Genomic DNA, 11,095 nt, shown 5'->3' with positions numbered 1-11,095 from the left:
TGGATTCCGTCTCGCGTGTTTTCGACTTTTTTTCGGTTTTTTTTTAAACTTCAGACGGGATGTTTCATTCCCTCCGGCACATTTTTTCGATTTTTACATTCAGATGGAATCAACACATCCCGTCCAAGATTATTTTTCACCTTTGCATTGGGCAGCCTCACGCTGCTCTTCACCAAAACGGTGGAAAAGAGGGGAGTACTGCCTCTGTGGAGGTGAATAGTTGAATGAATCCGGCTGACCTGGCCGGCCAGGACTAAGATTTGTACTTGGGCCTCACTGGTTGTCCGTTGTAGGCTCCATGAGCTCAGCATAGTAGAGTGGGCTTTTATACGAAAATCTAAACCCCAATCAAGGTCACAATTTGCGCTATACTGCAATTGATGCAACTAAAGTCGCGACAATTCAAAATAGTGTTGCAAGAACAGAATATCGTATCCAGTTTGTTAGATGTGAGATCATATAATGATCAAAACATACCTAAATATCATCAAATCATTATCTCATGACGATCATGGAAAAAATAAACTGCGGGCATAACTTATCATCCCAACCACATATCTCTTTTCTCGTCTATATAAACACCCAATCTCCTATCTTTTTCATCACTGAGCAAAATTCATTGTATACGTCTACAACATTTGCTTCTCCTTCTTGCCTGAATATCTTTAACTAGCAACTAGCTAACGAATGGCTGCCGTCCAAGTCAACAAGTTCAAAAATGTGGCACTTCTGATGATCTTTTTGATTGTTCTGGCATCAAGCAGTATTACTAAAACTAATGCACAAGTAGAGAAACTCTTGGCATGTATTGGTGGATGTCAAGTAACTCAAGGAACATGTACAGCCAAGTGCGCATCGGGTACCCTCACTGGATATCTTGCCTGCTACGTTAGTTGTCTTCTAACTGGAGTTACATGTATTGTTTCCACTTGCACCCCCTGTAGTCAGTAGCCTATCTGCAAGGCGCGCATGTGTGCATCATGTTCCTAGCTGGCATGCATGCCTAACGTTCAGTGTGGATTTCTTGCTTCTTCTTTGTTTGTGGAAATAAGGACTGAAATGGGTTGGTTCAAGCAATAAAATGGGTGTGTAATATATTATTAGTGTCAATCAACTGATTGTTTAAAACCGATTATATACTACCACAGAGATTATTGAAATTACATCCATATATAGCGGGCCTCTTATAGTCTTATGCTAGAAAACCTCATAGCATAAACAGAGAATTGAGGAAACCTCCCCTGTTCAGGTGAACTCCGCTCAGGGGATCACCTTGGACGAAACCTTTTGTTGCAATTTGATCAGTATACCCTTTTTTAGGTCATTAAAGAACAGGCACAATCCTACTTATCTCATACTGTTACTTCCACTGTTGCTCCACAGTGGGTGAAAAATATTTTTAAACGTACGAAGGACCTTTTTTCAGTGAGACAGAACAAATGCCGTAAAGAAAATTGGAATGAAAATAGTGCAAGTATATACAAAATCAAGTTGCATCATTGTGCGTCTTGTGGAGTGTTTCCTCATTCCTCAATCCACACTTGTGCCTTTCCTTTTTTTGGAAAGTAACAACTTTATTGTTCTTATTCTATTATGGCAACTTGTATTATGGAATGGAACTTCTGCTCTGACATAGGCTAATACCCTGTACACTGTCAGCATGGAACTGATTGACTAGGTGAATTTTGGATTGGTTAAATCTTTTCCATTCATTACTGGTAAGTTTTGTTCACTTTCATTTTCCACTGGATTTTAAGTTAAACAAGAGAAGAAATGCATTATATTGGGGAAAGTCTAGTGACTATTGTAAGTTAAACAAGAGAAGAAATGCATTATATTGGGGAAAGTCTAGTGGCTATCATAATTTCAAAATCACCTTGGATGTTAAACTTGTCCAGTCCAGTTCTGTTTATCTAAGTTGGAGAAACAATGTCCAATCTTGACGACGTGCTAGTGAAACTGTGAAAGAACGTCCAAAAGAACACCAAATTCGACATTGTAACATGATCTTGTTTCAGTATTCTATCCGTACCAATTTTCCCAACAGGTCAAGAGGCATATTGTTCTATCCTGTTATGACACACCGGCCTGCACCGTGATGGCTAAGGTCAGAGACACTTTTGGGCTAGGGTGAGAGATACGGGTTGGGCTTTGGGCGTGGGGGTTGTTTTGGGCTCTTGGTTGTGCCCCTAAAGATTGCAGACCCGTTTTGAACAGTGGTATGCCTTTTTAGATTCGGGGTCTGCAAATAACAGGACTCTTAATAAATACAGTAGGGTGTGTGGTTTGAACTCCGATGCCTGGGGTAACCCGGTCAAGAACTTCCTCCAAGAGACCAAGAGCTTGAAAAATGGATAATGAGTTGCGATGAGACGACAGGCGTGGCCATGGATAGAATCGCAGAAATTGTGGGACTGTCAATCTGATTTTCAAACACTTCACGAGCTCTTTGCACCCTTTGTGGACATATGCCCAAGGCTAAGTATTTATTTGAGACTAGTCTCATGCAGGTGTTATGCACCTCTAGGTTAAACACACGCATATGAAATCACTGAATCTATAATATTCAATAGAGGGGCAAAACAATCATAAAAGAAGAACAGGGTAAAATAGTTATTAAATTAAAAATATATATAGGGGCAAAATCATCACAAAAAAAATGATCAAAAGTCACATATAAAAAATAATATTATAATATTATTGCAGTATTGTAAGTGGGAGTCAGAATTTTTAAAGTAGTTAAAATAGGCTTGATGCAAATTGTGCCACTCTGGACAGGTCAATATGCAATCAAATCAGACATATGAAGCACATATCATATTTGTACTATCAATCTGTGCCCATTTTCATTACAACATCAAACCGACTAAGGCTTAATAATAGTGGTTATGAAAATAGGTGTTCGAGGTAGATAATTGGTGGTCTGGTCGTCTGGAGCATGTGAAAATGTATAAGGAACTCTCTGAGCATGAATATACTGAAGTTCGATTGCAGTATAAATGAGATTATCAGAGTCCACAACAATAACTCTTGTGCAATCAATTGTACTCGATTATAATAACATATGGATTACAAGGAATGAAACCAAATTTGAGTATAGAATGTCTAACAGGAAAAGGACTGTCAAGAGGAGTACTCTGGAAGCAAAGAAATGCTTAAAAGCTTTCTCAACAGAAATCTTGAAACCCTAAACTCTGTTATTCAACATTTTATACATGAGCATTCTGATTTTGATTTGATTTATCATGTTATCCCTAATGATTGTATAACAAGTTCAATGCCTCTTTCCAGTCAACATCAGGAAGGGCAACAACTGGATGCATAGCTTGGGACACTGTAGGAAAGGTAGTAGGAGCAACAACTAAAAGATTCAAAACCAGATCTACAGAGGAAGTAGATATGGTAGCAGCTGAAGTTGCAATTTTACTTGTTATCTCTTCTGGGTGGATTGAAGTACTTTTAGAAAGAGACTGTGCATAAATTATCAAAGCCTTTAATAGCTCTACCTGTTCATAGGATTTTAGAGAGCTTAAGAAGTTGAGAGTCTGTAACAAACCTTTTAACTTTCTTTACTGGTTTTTAAAGAGCTTGAGAAGTCGAGAGTTTCTGTAACAAACCTTTTAACTTTTTGTAAATTTAAGTGTATTAGTAGGACCTTTAATGGAGATGCACACTTGATTGCTAGATGGACTAACCACCAGCTTCAAGTCTGTAATCGACATAATTGTATGCAGGAACAAAATATCATACCAGTAGTTGTAACGTCCGTATTTAAAATACGTATTTATTTATTAATTTATTTATTTAAATTTGTTGGATTGGATTTGGGATATGTGGGCCTGATTTCTGAACCCGAGTCTGTGTTGGGCTTAGGTTTCAAACCCAGGTATATATTCATATTTTTCCAGAGAATAGGATTTTTGGATTAAAATAAAAAAAAAAATGGAGGCAGAGATAAGGAAACTCGATTGCTAGAGTGTTGGAGCGCGACGATTCGGACTATGATGAATTCGTTGAGCTTTTGATTAAAGTGAGTAGTTATGTTTTTTCTTTTTCATCGAAACTAGAGTTTTACGTTTACGAATAAAAACCTTTATTGCCGAGTGCTTCGGATTAGTTTTTCTACTTATTTATTTCTATCGAAAGCTTTTAGTTTTTATTGAAAACTGTTGAAATCTGTAATTGAACTGTTGGACTGCTCGAACTCCGGAGGCCGTTAAGGGCATCGCGAGCTCGAGATAATGGAATCGTCTTGCCTTTTTGTTGTTTGAACTCTTTTTTGTTTTGGTTTTGTATTTGTTGGGTTATGGGAGATGTCAGGGTTTAGAATCGGTGGATGGTGCTGTCGAAGCTCTGTAAATGTATTAATGGTGGCACTAAGAAATTGCCAGTACAATTTAGGTAACTGTTATTGTTGTTATTGTTGTTGACTGATGATGGGTTGTAGACTTGTAGTGAGGGGTTTGAGTGCTGTCGAGGGCTGTTGGGAGCTTGGAGAAGTCGTTAATGGCGTCGCCAAAAATCGTCCGGATTATTGATTTAACTGTTATATTTGTGTTATGTGTTGGTTAATTTATGGTTGGTGGTCGTGGGTGTGTGTGAATATTGATGGAGAGTGTTGTTAAAGCTTGAGGTGAGTGTTAATGGTGGTTGAGATCTAGATTTGGGAGTGATCTCGACAGTGGATGAAAGGGAGTGGTGTGTGTATTAAAGTTGGTTGGTTTTTTACGAGGGTCAAAACCGCTGGGAAAAGGGGGGAGGAGGAGAGTTGGTGGCTGGAAAAATTTGGGTTGGTGGTGGAGAAAAAGCTGGAGAAAACGACCTGTTGGGCTTGGGCTTGGGCCTTGGGCCTTAGATGGTTTAGTTGCTGGGCCGAAATCTAATATTAGTTGTTGCGCCGGATTCATTCCTATTGTTTTGGGCCTAAATATGAGTTAATTGTTGGGCCAGATTCTATTATTTAGTTTTGGGCCAGTTCTATTTTTGTTTGGACCGGTCTATATGACTTAAATATGGGTCCAATTGGGTCTTTAAATGTTTAGACTTTTGGGTTTTGGTTTTGGGCTTTGATTGTGGACTTTTGACTGTTGAATTGTGCTACGTTTTATATTGTAAATTGTATGAACAAGTCCAAAGGATAGAATATTGCGAAAGCCTGCATAATTGATTAGTCATTATCTAAGAAAGATTTGACGTTGATGTTGGGTATTTTTGACATGTGACGAGATTGAAATGTTATGAGACATAATATTCCTAAACCGCTATAAAAATGTTATGCGGTACGTTTGGAGCTATTGTGACGTTATGTGGTATGTTGAAATTGTTGTTCTGTTAAATGATATCATATGTTAGGATATCTATTAAATGCAATATCTTTGAGAAATTGATATAAATGCTCCATTATTATATATATGAGATGCTACTATGAGGTAGTATAGTATTTGTGGATATTTTTCCACGGGTTTGTAGCTTAGTGCAATAATGTATTTGACATGCCCGTGATATTTGGACCTGAGTTATTCTTTCTTTTTAAAGTTGTTTCATTTTGTCATTGGTAGAATGGACATATATTTTGATTATTTATATACTATTTATATTGTGCACAAATCTCTACTACTAGTATAGCCTATAATGATCGTGGCCTCTTAAATTCATCCGGGACTTTTTCTGACGCATAATACCCTTGATGAATAATAAAATCAGATGCCTAGATATTTATTAATGATGACTACTTTGTCTTTTTATGTCTTTATAAATTTTAAGTACCGATATTGTCCTTAAATAAAAAAATTGCTTAACACCTTTAAATAGGACCAATCAGTCTTTTCATGTGGTATTTTCATGTGGTAGTATATTAGAAAACCAAATCCACGCCATTCTCAATTGTACGCCTTACTATTAATGCCATTTAATTAGCAATAATTGAGTTATTTAATAAGAGGTTCATAAAAGGAAAAGTCTAATCAGAGAATAGGGACCGATTCTTTTCCATTCTCTCCCATATCCTGGAACTAGAACAGAAGCCTAAAATCGATGCTTACCCCTTCTTTGTCTCACATAGAATCTCTTAGAAGCCCTCTCCCACCTAAAAAAAATAAAGGAGGTCAACAAGACGGCTAATTGAGCATAGAAACAGAGAAAAAGAAGGGCAACTAAAAGGCGGATATTCTAAGAGTACCCGAAAAAGAAAAATGAAGCAACTGACTGCTCAACAAAGCTCGACGAAGAGGTTGCAAATTTTGTCTGAAATCCCCCGTAAAACCAAAGGAAAAAAAAAAACCATCTATCGTTGGTGATCCGAATGGATTAGAAGCATTGAGTTAAATCAGCGGAGCACATGCGCATTGAAAGGAATGCACTATTTTCTACTTTGTCAAGTTGCATATTCTCTTCCTTACATTTTATCAATCTTTGATTCACAGTAGCAGCAGCAGCAATGGACGATGAGTGGAGGAGGAGCATAACAAGCAGCAACATGGTCAGTACCACCAACAAGTAATTACAATCATTATAACTACCAACCAACTACTCTTGAAGAAATAAGAACTCTTTGGATTGGTGATCTTCAATACTGGGTCGAAGAAAATTACCTCAATACTTGCTTTGCTCACACTGGAGAGGTAAAAAGAACTCAATGCCCATCTTCTTTTATTTCATCTTTTTGTGTTTTAATTAATATTTAGTATGTTGGTAGGTGATGTCAATAAAAATCATACGTAACAAGATTACGCAACAGCCTGAGGGTTACGGTTTTGTGGAGTTTGCTTCTCATGGGGCAGCGGAACGAGTTTTGCAAACATGTAATGATACACTAATGCCTAGGACTGACCAACCATTTAGATTGAATTGGACGTCTTTTGGGATTGGAGAAAGATGTCATGATGTAGGACCCAAGCATTCTATTTTTGTTGGGGATTTAGCATCGGACGTTACGGATTATTTAGTACAAAAGACTTTTCGAGCTAAGTATCCGTCTGTTAGAGGTGCTAAGGTGGTGACTGATCCTAATACTGGTCATTCTAAGGGTTATGGATTTGTTAAATTTTCTGATGAAATGGAAAGGAACTGTGCTATGAGTGAAATGAATGGGGTGTATTGCTCAAGTAGGCCAATGCGTACTCCAAAGAAGGCTACTGGTTTCCAGCAACCGTATACTGCACCAAAAGGTAAGAATCTTTTTCCTAAGAAAGAAACGCTACTACTGCTATATTGGTGTTTATGTTGTATTGAACATTAGAGTTATTGGTGCTAAGTTCTGCTTGAAAATGGTCCTACATAGTTTGCAGATATGCATAGTACTCAACTGTCCGCTGTACCAATAAAAAAAAGGATAAGCATTGTGCACAGCTGTCCATTGCACAGTTTGTGCTTTAGAGATTGTTAGTGGATGGTTTATGGTTGTGGACAGACATACAAGTAAAATTTATTCTCTAATTTCTCAATTTGTTTGTGGCACCAGTATATCCAACACCTGCTTTCAACATCAACTGCTTGGCCATTTCCATTTCCAGCTATAGACAATGATATTACCAACACAACAGTAAGTCAAGGTAAATATATTCTGAATGAATTTCATTCCCATCCATCTTTAAAAGTTAATGATTGTCTTATTGCTACTGTAGATATTCGTTGGTGGTCTGGACCCGAATGTCACAGAGGAGGAACTGAGGCAAATATTTGCGCAGTTTGGTGATCTTGTCTATGCAAAAACAATACCAGGTAAAGGATGCGACTTTGTACAGTTTGGAACTAGGTATATTTGAATCCCCCTTTTCATTGTATTACCCGGTTTTATTTTGCTTTAATTTATGTTTTCTTATATTTGTTTATTGATTAATTTATGTAGTACCTTGTTTTGTTTTGTTTTAGACTTTAGCTATTGTCTATTGCTTGCTTGTGACTTCCAAATTCTAAACATTAGAAGCATGCTACTTTTAGCACATTATTCTTTTCTTTTTGCTATTAGCAATTTAAGGGTATAATATTGTATTTCTGCATTGGTGATCAATCAGGATGGTCATTTACATTCATTGATATTCAATTTCTTTTATCTATTTGTTAGTATTTAAGATTTTAAATCTATGTTTTTCTGTCTAGGCAATCTGCGGAAGTAGCAATACAGAGATTGAATGGAACTATGATTGGCCAGCAAACCGTACGCCTTTCATGGGGTAGAAGTATGACAGCTAAACATGTAAATCTATGATATATACTTGCTATTGAATAGGGACGGCCTTGAATTAGATTTCTATTTGTGCATATATGGTGTGAGGATGAACTCTATAACATTTTATTCTTAGAAACCAGTGAATTTTGTTTAATGTAACTATTTCCATACTTATGAACATTTTGAGGAGGTTGAAGATTTGAACGATTTATTCCCCGGCGAGTTTCAAAGCAACAAGTGCATGATGTTTTATTGTCACATTCCTCACATATTAATCATGACTGGAACACAATTACCCCGACTTCCTTCAAAGTTCTTTTCTTGATTTTTAACTTGCCAAATACAATTCTAAAATGTTGGAGTTCCATTTTTACAAGGCCATTGACCGATGTTTTACTGTCCAAATTACATGATCAACCGGGCGTCTGGGATCAGCCATCAGATCCCCATCAGTGGAATGGTGCTTATTATGGTTATGGGCAAGGCTATGATGCATATGGTTATGGGGCTGTTCCAAACCCTTCTTTATATTCATACGGTGCATACGCGAGATATGGGCGGTATCCTCAATAGGCAAGATATTGCAAACACTTAATTTGTCAAATAATCCTTATGTTCAACGCTTCTTTAGAGAATTTTTTTGGCATGTGTTTGATTGGCCTAAAAATTTGATTATTAGTGTTACTTCTTATTTATAGGTTTATGAAACACTCGAGAATTGGTGTGCGTCTATGTATTATGGACACTCCATATTTTAAAAATAATCCATGTCAGATATGTATCCATGTATTTGTGTTAAACATGACACACACGTATTGTATGTGATATACCTAATTTTTGGTTCTTCGCCATATCGGACACTTTGTATCGGTGTCGGATGGGTATGTGTACCCGTGTCAATTTAAATTAGGTGTGTGATGATACTAGATTCAAACAAAGGAGGACTAAATGATGGAAGAAATTATCTATTGATATTTGGACTCTATATATTATTTTTTGCATCTGTACATTTTAATTTTCTTTAAGATGAGCCCTATTTCATCCTTTTAAATTTAAATTATGTAAGTCATGAAGGTATAATATACATGAATATAATTCCATTGGTAACCTAACTGTTCTCAAGACATTTTCAGGCGGAAGGCACACAAGAGATGGTAGCTATGGCAGGTGTTGTCCCATCTGTGGAGCAGAAAGAAGAACTACATGATCCGTTGGCTACACCTAACGTTGACAAGTTAGTTTTTTCCCCTTTTGTCAGCTTTCATAACTTTATTCAATCAGGTCTACTATTTACTTCATGGTTTGTGTCTAAACTACACTCATTGTTAACCCCTTATATGCCATGTTAAATTCTGCATATTTGGCCATCCATGGAAGTGCTATGGTTGGGCGACCTTTGTGGTTGAAAACTTTAGCACTCTATCAACAAGCTTAGCCTAATGATTCTGGTGGTTTTTCTTATTGGCGTGGTTGCTAGGAAATCTTGATCTGGTTTCTCTATTAATTGAGAACTTCTTATTTTGATAGAATAAATGCTACTTTATTACTTGGTTGTCCATGAAAATGCCATGGTGGGGCAACCTTTATTATAGAAAACACTCTCACTGTCTCACAAGTCACAACAACCTTAACCCGTGTGCAGTTTGTATTCTGGTTAAATCCTTCTGGTGGTCTTTCTTATTTTGAAGGCAACTTTGGTGTCTTTACAAGGAAATTCTTATCTGGTTTGTCTCAAATTATTGTGAACTTCTAATTTTGATAGGTCAAAATGCTGCTTACTTTGAGGTCCCTGGAAGTGCAATGGTGGGGCAACCATTATAGTTGAAAACCTTGACACCCTCACGACAACCCTAGCCCATCTGCTTTCTTTATAGGATTGTGTTTCCCTTTACCTGAACTTCTGCGAGTAAGATGAATATACATCTTTATGGAGTTCAAATTATACATCTTCGATGAAGCTTTATGTTTCTTACAATTTGAATAAATGGTGTTAGTTAACTTGCAAAATTCAGGTATACAATATTGAAGAGCAAGACGCTTACCTATATCCTTCTTTAAATATTAAGTTCATTCCCTCAACAAGAAAATTTAGCAACCATAAACACAATTACGAACAGTACATCAATTCCCCCCCGAGTTGGTTACCAAATAAGAAAGGTGTTAAGCAAATTATGTTTACACTCTTCCTTAAGTTTTGTTTGACATCGCGTGCATAGCACGTGCATCTTGCTAGTGAAAATAATGTGTGCCTCTGGCGGTGAAGTGAGTTCACATAACTATATTGAACGAATACATAACATGATTAAGTACTATTATGAGTTGCTACTTAAATGAATTGTAGTATTTACGAAGGATGGAGATATTCCTTATGGGGTAGTGCAATATATGATTGGCACGTGAAATAAAAATATATTTGAGATTTGATATAGAGATGCTTGGTTAGCGTGCAATGAATAGTATTGGCACATGATAATGTGGATTTTTATTATAACGAAAAACGTTGAGATTCAGTACAATTAAGTATACTGACATTAGATAGAACAAGAATTTATTATATATTGAGATATTTCTAAATATTGTGGCTTAGTGCAATAATGTATTTGGCATGCACGTGATAAAGTGAAATGGTTATGAGGTACAAATGTATGACACCTTAATAAATTACGTAACAAAAATCCTGGAACCTAGCTACCACAACTCATGTGATTTGCCCTTGTGATGGGCGTATGTGATATGATTGGCCCTTCGAGCATTTCAGTGAATCTGAATAGCCCTTCTGGCCTAAGTAATTTGATTGGCCCTTCTGGCGTTTCAGTGAATCTGAATGACCCTCCTGGCGTAGCCGAATAGTGGCTTGAATTATTCTGTTCACAAAATTAGAAAGAGACGCGCAATATTTTATGCCGAATAATGGCAGTACTCACATAA

At 36.9% G+C, this 11,095-nt stretch overlaps 1 pseudogene; it reads left to right on the top strand.

Moving 5' to 3' along the window:
• Positions 1-687: 687 nt before the first annotated feature.
• LOC147499274 (polyadenylate-binding protein RBP47B'-like) lies at positions 688-10,106 on the top strand (annotated as a pseudogene).
• The last annotated feature ends 989 nt before the right edge of the window (positions 10,107-11,095 follow it).

The sequence above is a fragment of the Coptis chinensis genome, chromosome 5 (assembly GCF_015680905.1).
Source record: "Coptis chinensis isolate HL-2020 chromosome 5, ASM1568090v1, whole genome shotgun sequence".
NCBI lineage: Eukaryota > Viridiplantae > Streptophyta > Magnoliopsida > Ranunculales > Ranunculaceae > Coptis > Coptis chinensis.
The sequence above is the reverse complement of the archived record's forward strand: the minus strand, read 5'-3'. Positions and strand labels throughout refer to the sequence as shown.